Genomic DNA, 12,087 nt, shown 5'->3' with positions numbered 1-12,087 from the left:
ATTTCCGCTTCCGCCGCGCAGCACCACCCACCGCTGCGGACTGGGCTGGGAGTCCAGGTTTTGCAGATCAGTGAGTGTCTCGGCCTTCTGAGCTGGAAGCTGCGTTGTTTTCAGTACAGTATTTTCCTCTGCGATAGCTCTACCGACCCTCAGAGCACATCTGTAGCACATTTATGGCAGAAGCTAAAGATTCCTCAGACGTCCTGTTGCCCTCACCAGCCCACAAAACCACATCTGTATTCCAGCCCTGGTTCCCACTACAAGGTGACCTCCACAGTGTGTTAGTGCACGAACAAGAAGACAACCGTGAAAAAGTCCCAAGACAGCAGGACTGCTAGAGAGTACTACGGGAGTGGCGACGGTAAGAAGAGAGAAGAAAGCAGCCTTGTCAGCGAGTTGGCCCCTTCCCTATCTACCTTTACTCATGCCAGTCTCCTCCCTCTTCCTTCCCACAAGGAAAAAGTCTTTATCTCCTTTAAGGACTAGCTGGAGACACCTCTAAAACCTTTGCCAACCAGATGTTCTCTCTGAACTTGGATTCACCTGGCTCTTATTCCTGTGTGGCATAGTGCTACTGTCACGTTAGCTTTTCACCAGCCTATGACCTTTTCCTTAAGTAAACTGAGTTCCTTGTGGGCCCAGGACCTGTTTGCTGCCATAATGCTCAGCACTGAGCATATCGCCATACACACAGTAAGACCTCAGTAAATAATGGCTGATTGAGGCCATTTTAGGGGCAACCAGTGTTAGTAGTGCTCAAACTTTGACAGAATCACCAGAAGTCTTGTTAAAACCCATTGCTGGAGGGCCAGGGATGTAGCTCAGCGATTCAGTGCCTGCCTGGCGAGTGCAAGGCCCTGAGTTCAATTCCCTGTACCAGAACAAAACAAACAAAAAACCCACATTGCTGGGCCTCACCCTGAGTTTCTGATTTAGTAAGTCTCTAATAGGGCCCAGGAATTTGCACTTCTGCCAAGAAGTAATGGGGCAGGACTGTAATCCTAGCACTCAAGAGGCTGAGACAGGAGGATCACAAGTTTGAGAATAGCCTGAACTACATAGTGAGAACCCCACCACACATGAAGTGAGAGGTCCTGAGTTCAATCCCTGGTACCAGGAAAAAAAAAAAGAATTGAACCTGAGCCTGGCATGGTGGCACACATCTGTAATCCTAGCGCTCAGAATGCTCTGGCAGAAAAATTGCTTTGAGTTCAAAGCCAGTCTGGGCTACATAGTTCAAGACTCACCTGAACCACATAGTGAGACACTGTCTTAAAAAAAAATTTTTTTTAACCTGAGTCTAGTCAAGAACCTGGATCCACCAACCTACAGAAAATATTGGTAGAGTAAAAATGTATTGACACAAGAACACAATTAACCAAATATAAACTATGGAAAACTCTACCTTAACTCCTCCCTTAACTATGAATGTCAGGTATTTTGTCTCAGCAACAAGAAAAGTACCTAAGACAGAGACCCTTGGAGAAAATGAGATATAAACTAAGTTTTGTGTATTTATGAGTTATTTTTGTTTGTTTTTGGTTTGTTTTTTTGTTTTGTTTTGTTTTTTTTTGGTACCAGGGATTGAAGTGGACCTTGCACTTGTGAGGCAGGCAGCAGAACCACTGAGCTAAATCTCCGATCCTATTTAGGAGTTTCTAAAATTTTACTGGGTAGGAATGGGTTTTTTGAAAATAAAATTTATGGGCTGGAGATTTAGCTCAGTGGTTCTGCCAACTGCCTCACAAGTGCAAGTACCTGAGTTTGATCCCCAGTACAAAAAAAAAAGGAAAAGAAAATGTATTTTAAAGCAGTTTAAGATTGACATAAAACTTGCAAAGAAGCTCTGGGTGTGGTGGTACATACCTTTCTCTAATTAGTTACTATAGAGGCTGAAGCAGGAGGATCACAAGTGTGAATCCAGCCTGAATAATTTCATGAGAACCTGTCTCAAGAAAATAAAAAGGGATTGGAGTATATTTGAAGACTCCTTAGGCTCAAACCCCATTACCATACACGCACATTACCATATAGACACAAGGTAAGAGAGCTAGGGGTGGTGCACATCTGTAATCCAAGCACTTGGGAGGCTGAGGCAGGAGGAATGCCATGACAGTTTGAGGCCAGCCTGGGCCACATAGTTAAACCATGTTTTTTTAAAAAGTAATAATTTTAGGGGCCAGGGATTTAGCTCAGTGGTTCCGCCACCTGCCTTGCAAGTGAAAGGACCCGAGTTCAATCCCTGGTGCCAAAAAAAACCTGGCTCATCAAAAAAAGTAATAATTTTCATTTTCCTCAATTTCCATATTAACCATTTATTAGTTTATCCTGAGTGTCACTCAGGTTGCACATTTTTTTACGTACTGACTGCCAAGTGTCACTAGGGCAGGTGTCATTTCAACCAGTCAATTCTTGTTTGCACAAAATACACTTGCACATCTGTTTTATTTGTTTATTTGTTTATTTTGATCTGTTTTATATTGACTGTTTTTCGCACACTTTAATTGAATGTTGTTTCAATGCCTTTGATGTTTGTTTCTAGTGAAATCTAATAAGTTCTGATTTTCTTTGATTTGTGTTTATTTGTGAACCTATAATTTGGTGCTACAATCTATAAAAATTCTTATTATAAGTACATTATCTATGTTTTTGTTTTTTTGAGACAGGGTCTCACTATGTAGTTGAGACTGACCTGGAACTCTCTATGTAGCCCAGGCTGGTCTCGTACTCACAGAGATCCTCCTGCCTCAGCCTCCCAAGTGCTGAGATTACAGGTATGAGCCACCACGCCTGGCTATTACCTATGTTTATACTTCTCCAGAACGCAGTGCTATTCTTTTACAATGCCAAACAGACACATTTGGGACATGGAGAATGAATAGGAAGGAAGTGCCAAAACATCTGCAAAAGAAAAAGCTGAAAAGGGAGAAATGTTAGCATATCAGAGAAGAAAAGTCTGAAATGAAAAGACAAGATATCTCCTTATTTTCAACTATTCATAATGCAGAAATAGAACTTGAAAGAAGAAACAAAACTAAAATATTCCAATAGTGGTCCATGATTATAATAATTCTATGGATGGTGTTGACAAAATTGACCAACATCTAACAAGAGCTGAAAAAATATTATTATAAAATATTTATGCCAGGAGTGGTGGTGCATGTCTATAATCCCTGCACTTGGGAGACTGAGGCAGAAGGATCGCTGTGAGTTCCAGACCAGCCTGGGCTACATAGTGAGTTCCAGGTCAGCCTCAACTCCATAGTGAGACACTGTCTCAAAACAAACAAACAAACAAACAAACAAACAAAAAAACCCAAAATAAAAATAAATAAATAAAATAAAATATTTATGAGAAACTGAAAGTGGAGAGGACGGGGATTTAGCTCAGTGGTTCCACCGCCTGCCTTGCAAGCACAAGGACCAGAGTTCGATCCCTGGTGCCAAAAACAAAAAACAAAAAACTGAAAGTGAAAATAAGGACTAATATGTATAATAGATATTGGGAAATGGGAAGAAAATGTTCAAATGGGAAGGGGAACAAGGGAGGGAGGAGGGAAAAAGGAAGGAAGGGACAAGAAAAAAAAGGAGAAAATGGAAAAAATGGAAACAAAGCTTTTGTACATAGTGAGGGGAGGGGCCCTGCAGGGAGAGGGGACTGGGAAGAGAGGTGGGATGTACCATGTGCAGGTACAAATTTCCTTTGATGAGTGTTATCATTATGTATGCCTAAAATGTACATGTATAATATGTTTTTTTTCTTCCTTTTTGGTACTGGGGATCAAACTCAGGACCTTGTACATGTGAGGCAGGTGTGGTGCCACTGAACTAAATCCCTGGCCCTACCAATATATATTTTCTATAAAAAATAAATAAAATATTTATGTACCTTCTGGACCAAACAATACAGAACTAATTTGCTATCTATTCAAAACAAAGGGAACAGGGCAGGGATTTAGCTCAATGGTTCCACCTCCTGCTTCGCAAGCGCAAGGACCCAAGTTTGATCCCTGGTGCCAAAACAAAGGGAACAAGGGAGTTTAAAAAGTCATTACATGCTGGGCATGGTGACACATACCTGTAATCCCAGCACTTGAGAAGCTGAGGCAGGAGGATCACTAATAGTTTAAGGCCAGCCTGGACAACAGAGAGTTCAAGTTCAGTTTGAACTACCTAGCAAGACTGTCTCAAAAACCAACCAAACAAAAAAGTCATTTACAGTTTAGATGAGGTCTAATAGACCAAGTAATTAAAAATACAGGATAACAAAATGAAAATCAGGACATTCATTATTGACATCTTCACCAATTACATTTAGTGGGTAGACATTTTATTGAAATCATACCATCAATAGAAAAAAAAAGGCCAACATGACAGTGTAAAGTATATTGTTCAAAGAAAGACTAAGGTTGCATTGTGTATTGGAATGTATTAAAATATACCTTACACAGGGCCAGAGATTTAGCTCAGTGGTTCTCCCGCCTGCCATGCAAATGCAAGATCCTGAGTTTGATCCCCAGTACCAAAAAGAAAAGAAAAGAAAAAAAAAAGATATACCATACACAGAATAATTACTGAATAAATTTGATAAAATTTGTTCAAGGGATCGAACTTGGAACTTTGTGCTTGCAAGGCAGGTGGTGGAACCACTGAGCTAAATCCCCAGCCCATCCTGTTATAAAAATTAACAAAAGATATGCAAGTTTTGGTTATTCTGTATTTACGTAATTGGACTGGTAAGTGGTTATTAATATGGCACATTTATTAAAGTTAATGAACCCATATTGATATATTATTACCAACTAAAGTCTATACTTTATTCCAATTTCCTGAGTTTTGCCCTAATGTTCCTTTTCCTGTTTTAGGAGCCCCTTAGGATGCCATGTGACATTAAGTTGTTGTCTCCAGCTCACTTTGGTTCCCTTCCTATGGAGGGAAGGGGATCCTTGAATCTGACCAGGCTGAGGCAGTTGGCTCCTGAGAACTCTGGAAGTTAGTATATGGGTGTCCTACTACTTGGGGCAATGGTTTTTATTTCTAGGATTGTCTTTGTTTTCTCTGGATCCTCAGCATTCTTGAGCAGTTTTGTTACAGGGTAGTTTCTTTAGAAATGGCTTGCCAATCAAAAGTATTCCAGATCCTTTTTGCTCAAACAAAGAATTGGATGGATAAGCCAAGCCAATGGTGCCAAAAAGTTTATTTGAAAAATGCAGGGTAAAGGCTATGGGAAAAACCAAATCTACGGTGCAAACTTGAGTTGAACAAAGAAAAAAGAGGGTTAAAAGTACATGCCATATCTGAGAAATTTTGCATGTGGTGCAGGCTACTGTATAGATTCATACAGGAATAGTGGCTTTTCATGATGGCTGCTCTTCTATGCCATCCACATCTTCATGGAGCTGGCAAGAAGTCCTACATTTTGGGGGTGGGGGGATGGGGTGTCCTTGCATTGCCCTGGGGATTGTGATTGACAGGTTGCATTCATTTCCCCAGACAGCTTATCTGCACCCTACCTCTTATAACATTTCCTCCCGAGAGACACAAATCCCCATAAATCCTTATGGGGTGCTGAGGGAGTACAGGTCTCTATCTTCTATAGCTTCTTCAAGCTGGAAGGAGCTGTAGACCTACTGGGATTCTGTGATTTCCAAGTACCTTGGGATGCTGTGAAGAAAACCCTGTCAGAAAATAATGAGAAAAGAATTAGTGACCCCAGACCTGTCTGATTGACAGGAGAAAGAAACTACTATTATCCCAGATGTGAGGAGCAAGTCAGAGTTCCATGCTGTCTGTAGAGAAGATGTATGTTAGAGGTATATCAGATAAATTATCAAGAGTCTAAGAAAAAAAAATCTAAAAGCCTTGGCCTTAGCAAGGTCTTGTTTACTTATCTTTAGCAGCACTGGAGGTTTGCTTTATGAAGAGAAATTTCAAGTCTTTCAGAGGTTCACAGGCGTAGTTTTTTCTTTTGGGTGAGCTCATTCTTTAGACAGTCCAGGTGGGACTAGCTTTAATCTAGAAAGATGAATCTAATTATCTATCTGCCACCTTTACTGCAGCGGGTGTTGCAAGGATCACTGAAAAGGGGCCTTTCCATTTTGGCTTTAACTGGTCTTTTGGTGTTCCCTCCCTCCAAGCTTGAAACCCTTCTGCAAGCTTACTAGGGTCTTCTGACCATTGGATTAATCCTTGCACAGTTGGACATCTACAACTGAAAAAGGAACACATACTTAAGTATTTCCTTCCATCCTTTGGACTCCTCTTAGGGGAAAGATAAACTGTGAATTAGAGTAATCAGAAGCACCACTTTGGGTTTGATGTGGGGGATCTTAAAGCTGTCTGTGTATGTACAGTGGGATATAGGGCAGCTGAGGAGGCTGCCAGGGGAGCTGAGGAACACTGGGTTCCTCTGGGGCACTAGGCTCTAGTGGAGGGGATGGGCCTGATTTACTGGTCTGGAGGATTGGTTATCTTCCCTAAATCAGCAAGACTGGTATCCCTCTGGGAGACGAGTGAGGGTCTCAGAACAGGGTCATCCAGGATATCTTTGTATTCCTTGTAGTCTATACTAAGTACCATAGTTCTTTTTTATTTTGGTGCTGAGGATTGAACTCAGTACCTTGCTCTTGCAAGGAAGATGTGGTACCACTGAGCTAAATCCCTGGCAAGTACCATAGCCCTTGAACCTTTCCTTTGATAAAGAGTTATAAAAGCCCAAACATAAAACATTTCATTCTACCTGTCATATTCCAAGCAGAAACACTGTAACTGAACAATAGTCTCATAGTTCAGAGTGCCATCCTGTGCCCATTTTTGCCACTCCCCAGTTCATATTAAACCCAGACTATATCACAATAGTGGATAAGCTGTACTTGATTTATTTTATTTTATTTTTTGGTACCGGGGATTGAACTCAGGATCTTGCGCTTGCAAGGCAGGCAGCATCACCACTGAGCTAAATCCCCGGCCCTGTTCTTCCTTTAAACTGTCTGGATCAAACCTGTCCCATTCCTCAAGGATGCAGTTTAGTGGTGAAGTCAGCAAAATCCACATGGTGACAAGATCCAATAGATTTCCTGTCTGTCTCTCTTGGAACAGAGAGAGAGAGAGACAGAGAGACAGAGAGACAGAGAGACAACTAGCCCTCTGCTCCTTAAGGTGGAGTCTTATGCATAAAGAGAACTGAAGTCTGCAAGGTGCCCCTGGTGCAACTTTACAAAACTTGGATAGATGTAGCTAGGAACCTTAGAGTGATACAGGCATCATTTTGCCACAGAAGAAAGCCCCCTACCAGGGGCTTTTGTCTCCACATTTGTACCCATTAACTCACTGGAGAGAAGGTGGCTGGGCCATCTGTTGGCCTTGCCTACTCCAAACTCCCGTTGAGTTAAACCAATTTCCCAAGCAAAGTTCTTTTAACCACTTTGTTGGACCTCTTGATGGTCCAACTTGCATTTAGAAACCATATGGGAAAAACATCTCTTGCATTTATTTATTTATTTATTTATTTAGGGGTACCGGGGATCATACTCAGGACCTTGCACTTACAAGGCAGGCTCAGTCCCACTGAGTTAAATCCCAGGCCCATCTTGCGTTTATTTTGACAGAAGTACTAAGAGTTGAGATGGCCCTGTTTTTTGCACTGTCATTTTAATTAATTGTTCTTTTCAGGCATCAGGCATAAGTCTTTGACTTATCTGCATTTAAACAGGGAAGCACAAAAGCCAGATGACCTGGAACCAGAGGGTTCAGTGTTGCTGGCCTTGGGCTCAACTTTTAAAATGGACATTTTAGGCTGGAGATTTAGTTCAAATGGTGCTGCCGCATGCCTCACAAGCGCAAGGTTCCTGGTTTGATCCCTGGTACAAAAAAATTTTTTTAATTAATTAAAAAAAAATGTAAAATGGACATTTGTTTTCTCTCCTTGAGTTTCCACATACTCCATACCCCCAGCTAGCTAAGACTGAACCCCAGCGGGAATGGAAGCAGGCCTTGGTTCTGCCTGCAGGCTTGAATCCACCCAGCCTTATGCACCCAGGTGCCTGTCCAGCTGTAAGATTTCTTTTCTTCTTTGGTACAGGGATTGAACTCAGGTCCTTGCCCTTACAGGAAACCATTGAACTAAATCCCAACCCCACTGTAAGAGTTCTTAAAGGGATAGTACACTGTTTTCTGACACCCACCCCCTAGGGATTAAACTCAGGCCCTTGTGCCTTGTGCATGGTGCCACTGAGCTAAATCCCTGGCCCTACATATTTTCAATTTTAGTGTGGGAAGAAATAAAAAGTTCCTTCTCTTGTTCTCTATAAGCCCACATGCTCTCAAATCAGAGGCTTGGCTGGCAAGGTCAATTATCTGAAAAAAAAAGAAGCTATAGAGAAAAAGAGATGGTAGCAGCTAGTGATGCACATTCATGTAAAAGTCCCGGATACTCATTCAAGAAGACAACATGGCTGCTGGCCACATGGCAAGGCAACACGGAGGCACCTTCGACCAAAACACAAACCAGGGTACAAGGAGACTAGGCCAGTTTAGCAAAATACACAACAAACAAATGTGTGGACAACCATACCTGCAAAGTGAATGCAAGTGTCTAGGAAGAAAAACAAAAGCCTACATTTCCTTCCCGGATTCCCTGCTAACTTGAAGAGGCTTCCTCATCCCATTCTCAGCTTAGAGGAGACAGCGAGGGAGAAAAACCTTGAGGAGTGAAATAGTTTTCCCATGTTGGGCCTTACCTTGGTCTCCGATATCTCAGCTTTATTCTCATGCCTGGCCATGCCAAAATATTTTCTCCTGGCTGGCTCACCAACTGTTACAGGGTGGTTTCTTTAGAAATGGCTTGCCAATCAAAATGTTCCAAATCCTTTTTGCCTCAAGCAAATAATTGGACAAGCCAAGCCAATAATGGTGCCAAGAAGTTTATTTGAAAAATGTGGGGTAAGCTGGGCATGTGGGCTCACACCTGTAATCCCAGAACTCAGGAGGCTGAGTCAGGAGGATTGCCATAAATTTGAGGCCAGCCTGGGCTACATGGTGAGTTCAAGGCCAATCTGAACTACATAGGGAGCCCTGCCTCAAAAAGAAAGAAAGAAAAAAAGAGAAAGAAAGAAGGAAAGAAAGAAAGAAAATGCAGGGTAAATGAGTATGGGAAAAACAGCACTGCAGAGCAAACTTGGATAGAACAAAGAAAAATGAGGGTACAAAGCAAAATTAAAAGTATACTCCACGTTTAAGAAACACAGCACGGGCAGCCAAGACCTGTCACATGAAGGTACAGGATCCCAGTAATGAATGTAACTGTATTGTGGACCTAGATTGTACCAATAAACTCAATTAAAAAAAAAGAAAGAAAGAAAGAAACACAGCATGGGCTACCTTGCAAAGTCATGCATGATAGCCAATTTCCACAATAGCTCCTCTTCTTTTATGCCAACCATGTCTTGAGAAGTCCTACATGGCGGGGGGTCTTCATGTTGCTCTGGGATCTTATAACTGACAGGTCCTGCTCCTTTCCCCAGCCAGCTTTGTCACGCCCTACCTCCTGTAACAGTTTTGGGTCATAAAAGGCAGAGGGCCTGGGTTTGATCCCCACATCTGTGAGAAACAAAACGAAACTTACTTCATCAGAGTAGGGAGAGGCCTTGGCCCAGTCTAGCCCTGGCCATAATAAGGGACTCTGCCTCTGACCCTTCCTCTCAGTGCTCTTCCACCCCTGCAGTGCCTTGATCCTTTCCTGGGATAGATGAAGCTGGCTCCGGTTCTGCTCCGAGGACAGGAACTCCTAGGGCAGCTGCTCCTAAGCTAGGTCAAGTACATTTCCTCTTGATTTGATTAGTTTCTTTCTAAGCAATGCATTTATGGAAGGGAGGAAGCTTCTGCAGGCATGCTTTTGCAAAGGCAGCCAACCTCCTTCAGCCACACTCACACACACACACACACACACACACACACACACACGCACGCACTTTCTCCCCATCCGCCCACAAAGTGTCAGTCACATTTAGAATTTGCACAAATGTACACCTCCCTCATATATCACAATGCACATCCTCTCACCCACCTACACATTTCTTCCACACAAATCACACCTGCTCACATATCCCTAGAAGCACATTCCCAGACTGTGCCCCAGAGAGGGTAAGGTGGGAGAGACAGGCAAAGTGAGTGGGTGGTAAAAGCTCAGGAGCCAAGTGCTCTCTGTAGGGGCTGGTAAGTCAGGCGACCAGGCCTCCACAGATCCCCACTCCGCTCACTAAGTGGAAGCATTAAGAATTGAGAAGGAGGGGCCGGGGATTTAGTTCAGTGGTTCTACCACCTGCCTCGAAAGTGCAAGGTTCCGAGTTCGATCCTAGGTACCAAAAAAAGAAAAAAAAAAAAAGTGGAATTGAGAAGGATTCTGAGTTAGAGGAAGCAGCAACTCAGTGCTCTGGCTCCGGGCCTACTTAGAAAGTGTGTGTGACCTCAGGAGTCAGAGATTTGTCTCAGGCTTGAAGTGGGAAATTCCCCTGGGAAATTTGTCAAGGAAATTTGATAGTGGAGAATGCAGTTATATCCAGGACATGCTTGAAGAGCCCATCTGCCGGATGGCAAAGATGGCCTGTGGGCTAGGATTCCCTGTCAGCTCAGAAAATGATGAAGGAAGGAAGGAAGTGGAGAAGAGGAAGCAGAAAGCTAAGTTTGGCTCTGAGTTCAAAGGCCTCCAGAAGTCTTTCCTTTCTCTAGTGGCACTCTACCACTGAGCTACAACCCCAGCCCTTTGTTTTTATTATGAAGTAAGTTGTCCAGGTAGGACTTGAACTTGCAGTCCTTCTGCTCCAGCCTCTCTGAGGCCCGTTGCCTAGCCAGCCAGGAGGAGCCTAATAGCAGCTGGAATCAAGAGGAGGAGGAGGCTCCCCTTCACTGGAAACTTGAAGTCTCATCAGAGAAGAGGTGACAGAGAGGTCTTTGAGCTGTGACAAGTGCCTAGAGCAGGGCAGCAGCGTGGAGCCATTTTGGCTTCACCCCAACTGTACTGTATGCCAGCCCAAACTCAGAAGCTTTGGCTTCTGAATTGTTTTTCTTTACAGAAGGATCCTGGAACTGACCCAAAGTGCCCCAGAAAATTGGTAGGGACTCCAGGTAAAGTGAGACCAGGTCCCGCCAACTCAACTCTTCCTGAGTCTCTCCCTGTGCTGCCGCCTGGGGGCGCCCCCAGCTGGGTCGGAGGCTGCTGCTGTTGTCATCCTTAGGACAATTAATAAACAAGCGCTGGCCCGGCCAAACGCAGGAGGAGACAGGCCCGGGCTGCCCAGGAGAATCCCTGGAAAGGTCCAATGAGGCTTCCATGATGGGCGGTGCAGGAGCTGAGGAGCAAATCCTACCCACCTAGGAAGGGAAGGGTTCTTGGGGTGGGCTCCCAAGGTCAGGGCCAGGCAGGATTGGCAAGGGGAAAAACTTGGAATGTATAATTAGGGACTAGCTCTGCGGGGAGGATGTTTGTGGGCAAGGCCACCTCCAAGAGAATGCTGGTTGTGTGTGGAGGGGGCAGGCTTCGAAGCAATTCATTTGTTAACAGGCATCTGCCTATTTTTTCATGGAGCACCTACTGTGTGCAATAACAGTTAATGTTTCATGGATAACCAACCGGAGGATACAGCTAACTTTCACACCGTGTCCTGGGAAGGGAGCAGAAAGACTGCTCCCAAACGACTGGGCCTTGCACAGCAGAAGGGGTGTACATCGGAGACACCTAGCAATTCCCAAACAATCTTGGAAAACACATGGCGTCCACGATTCAAGTTGAAAAGCACCCTGGGAGGGTGGGCCGGAGGAAATGGACCTTTTCAGGAAGGAGGCTACTTAGAGGAAAGAGCAGGAACGCGAGGAGACCGTGGGTGAAAGGCTAATGAGAGAGGCACAGGGGTGCTCGCTGATCCTGTGGGGTCCCGGGAATTTCGAGCGGCACTTTGGGGGCCTGATGGCTGGGAGTGTCCGGAGAGGGCTCAGAATCCGGACCAAAGTTAGGGTGTGGGGCCTCGGGCAGTGTGGAGGGGCAGGCTCTCGAGTATATGGGGAAGGGGGCGTGGCCGGGACACGGGGGGCCGG

This window comes from Fukomys damarensis, unplaced genomic scaffold (assembly GCF_012274545.1).
Source record: "Fukomys damarensis isolate Sample0158 unplaced genomic scaffold, DMR_v1.0_HiC HiC_scaffold_17, whole genome shotgun sequence".
In the NCBI taxonomy this organism is placed as follows: domain Eukaryota; kingdom Metazoa; phylum Chordata; class Mammalia; order Rodentia; family Bathyergidae; genus Fukomys; species Fukomys damarensis.
Note: the sequence above shows the minus strand (reverse complement) of the source record.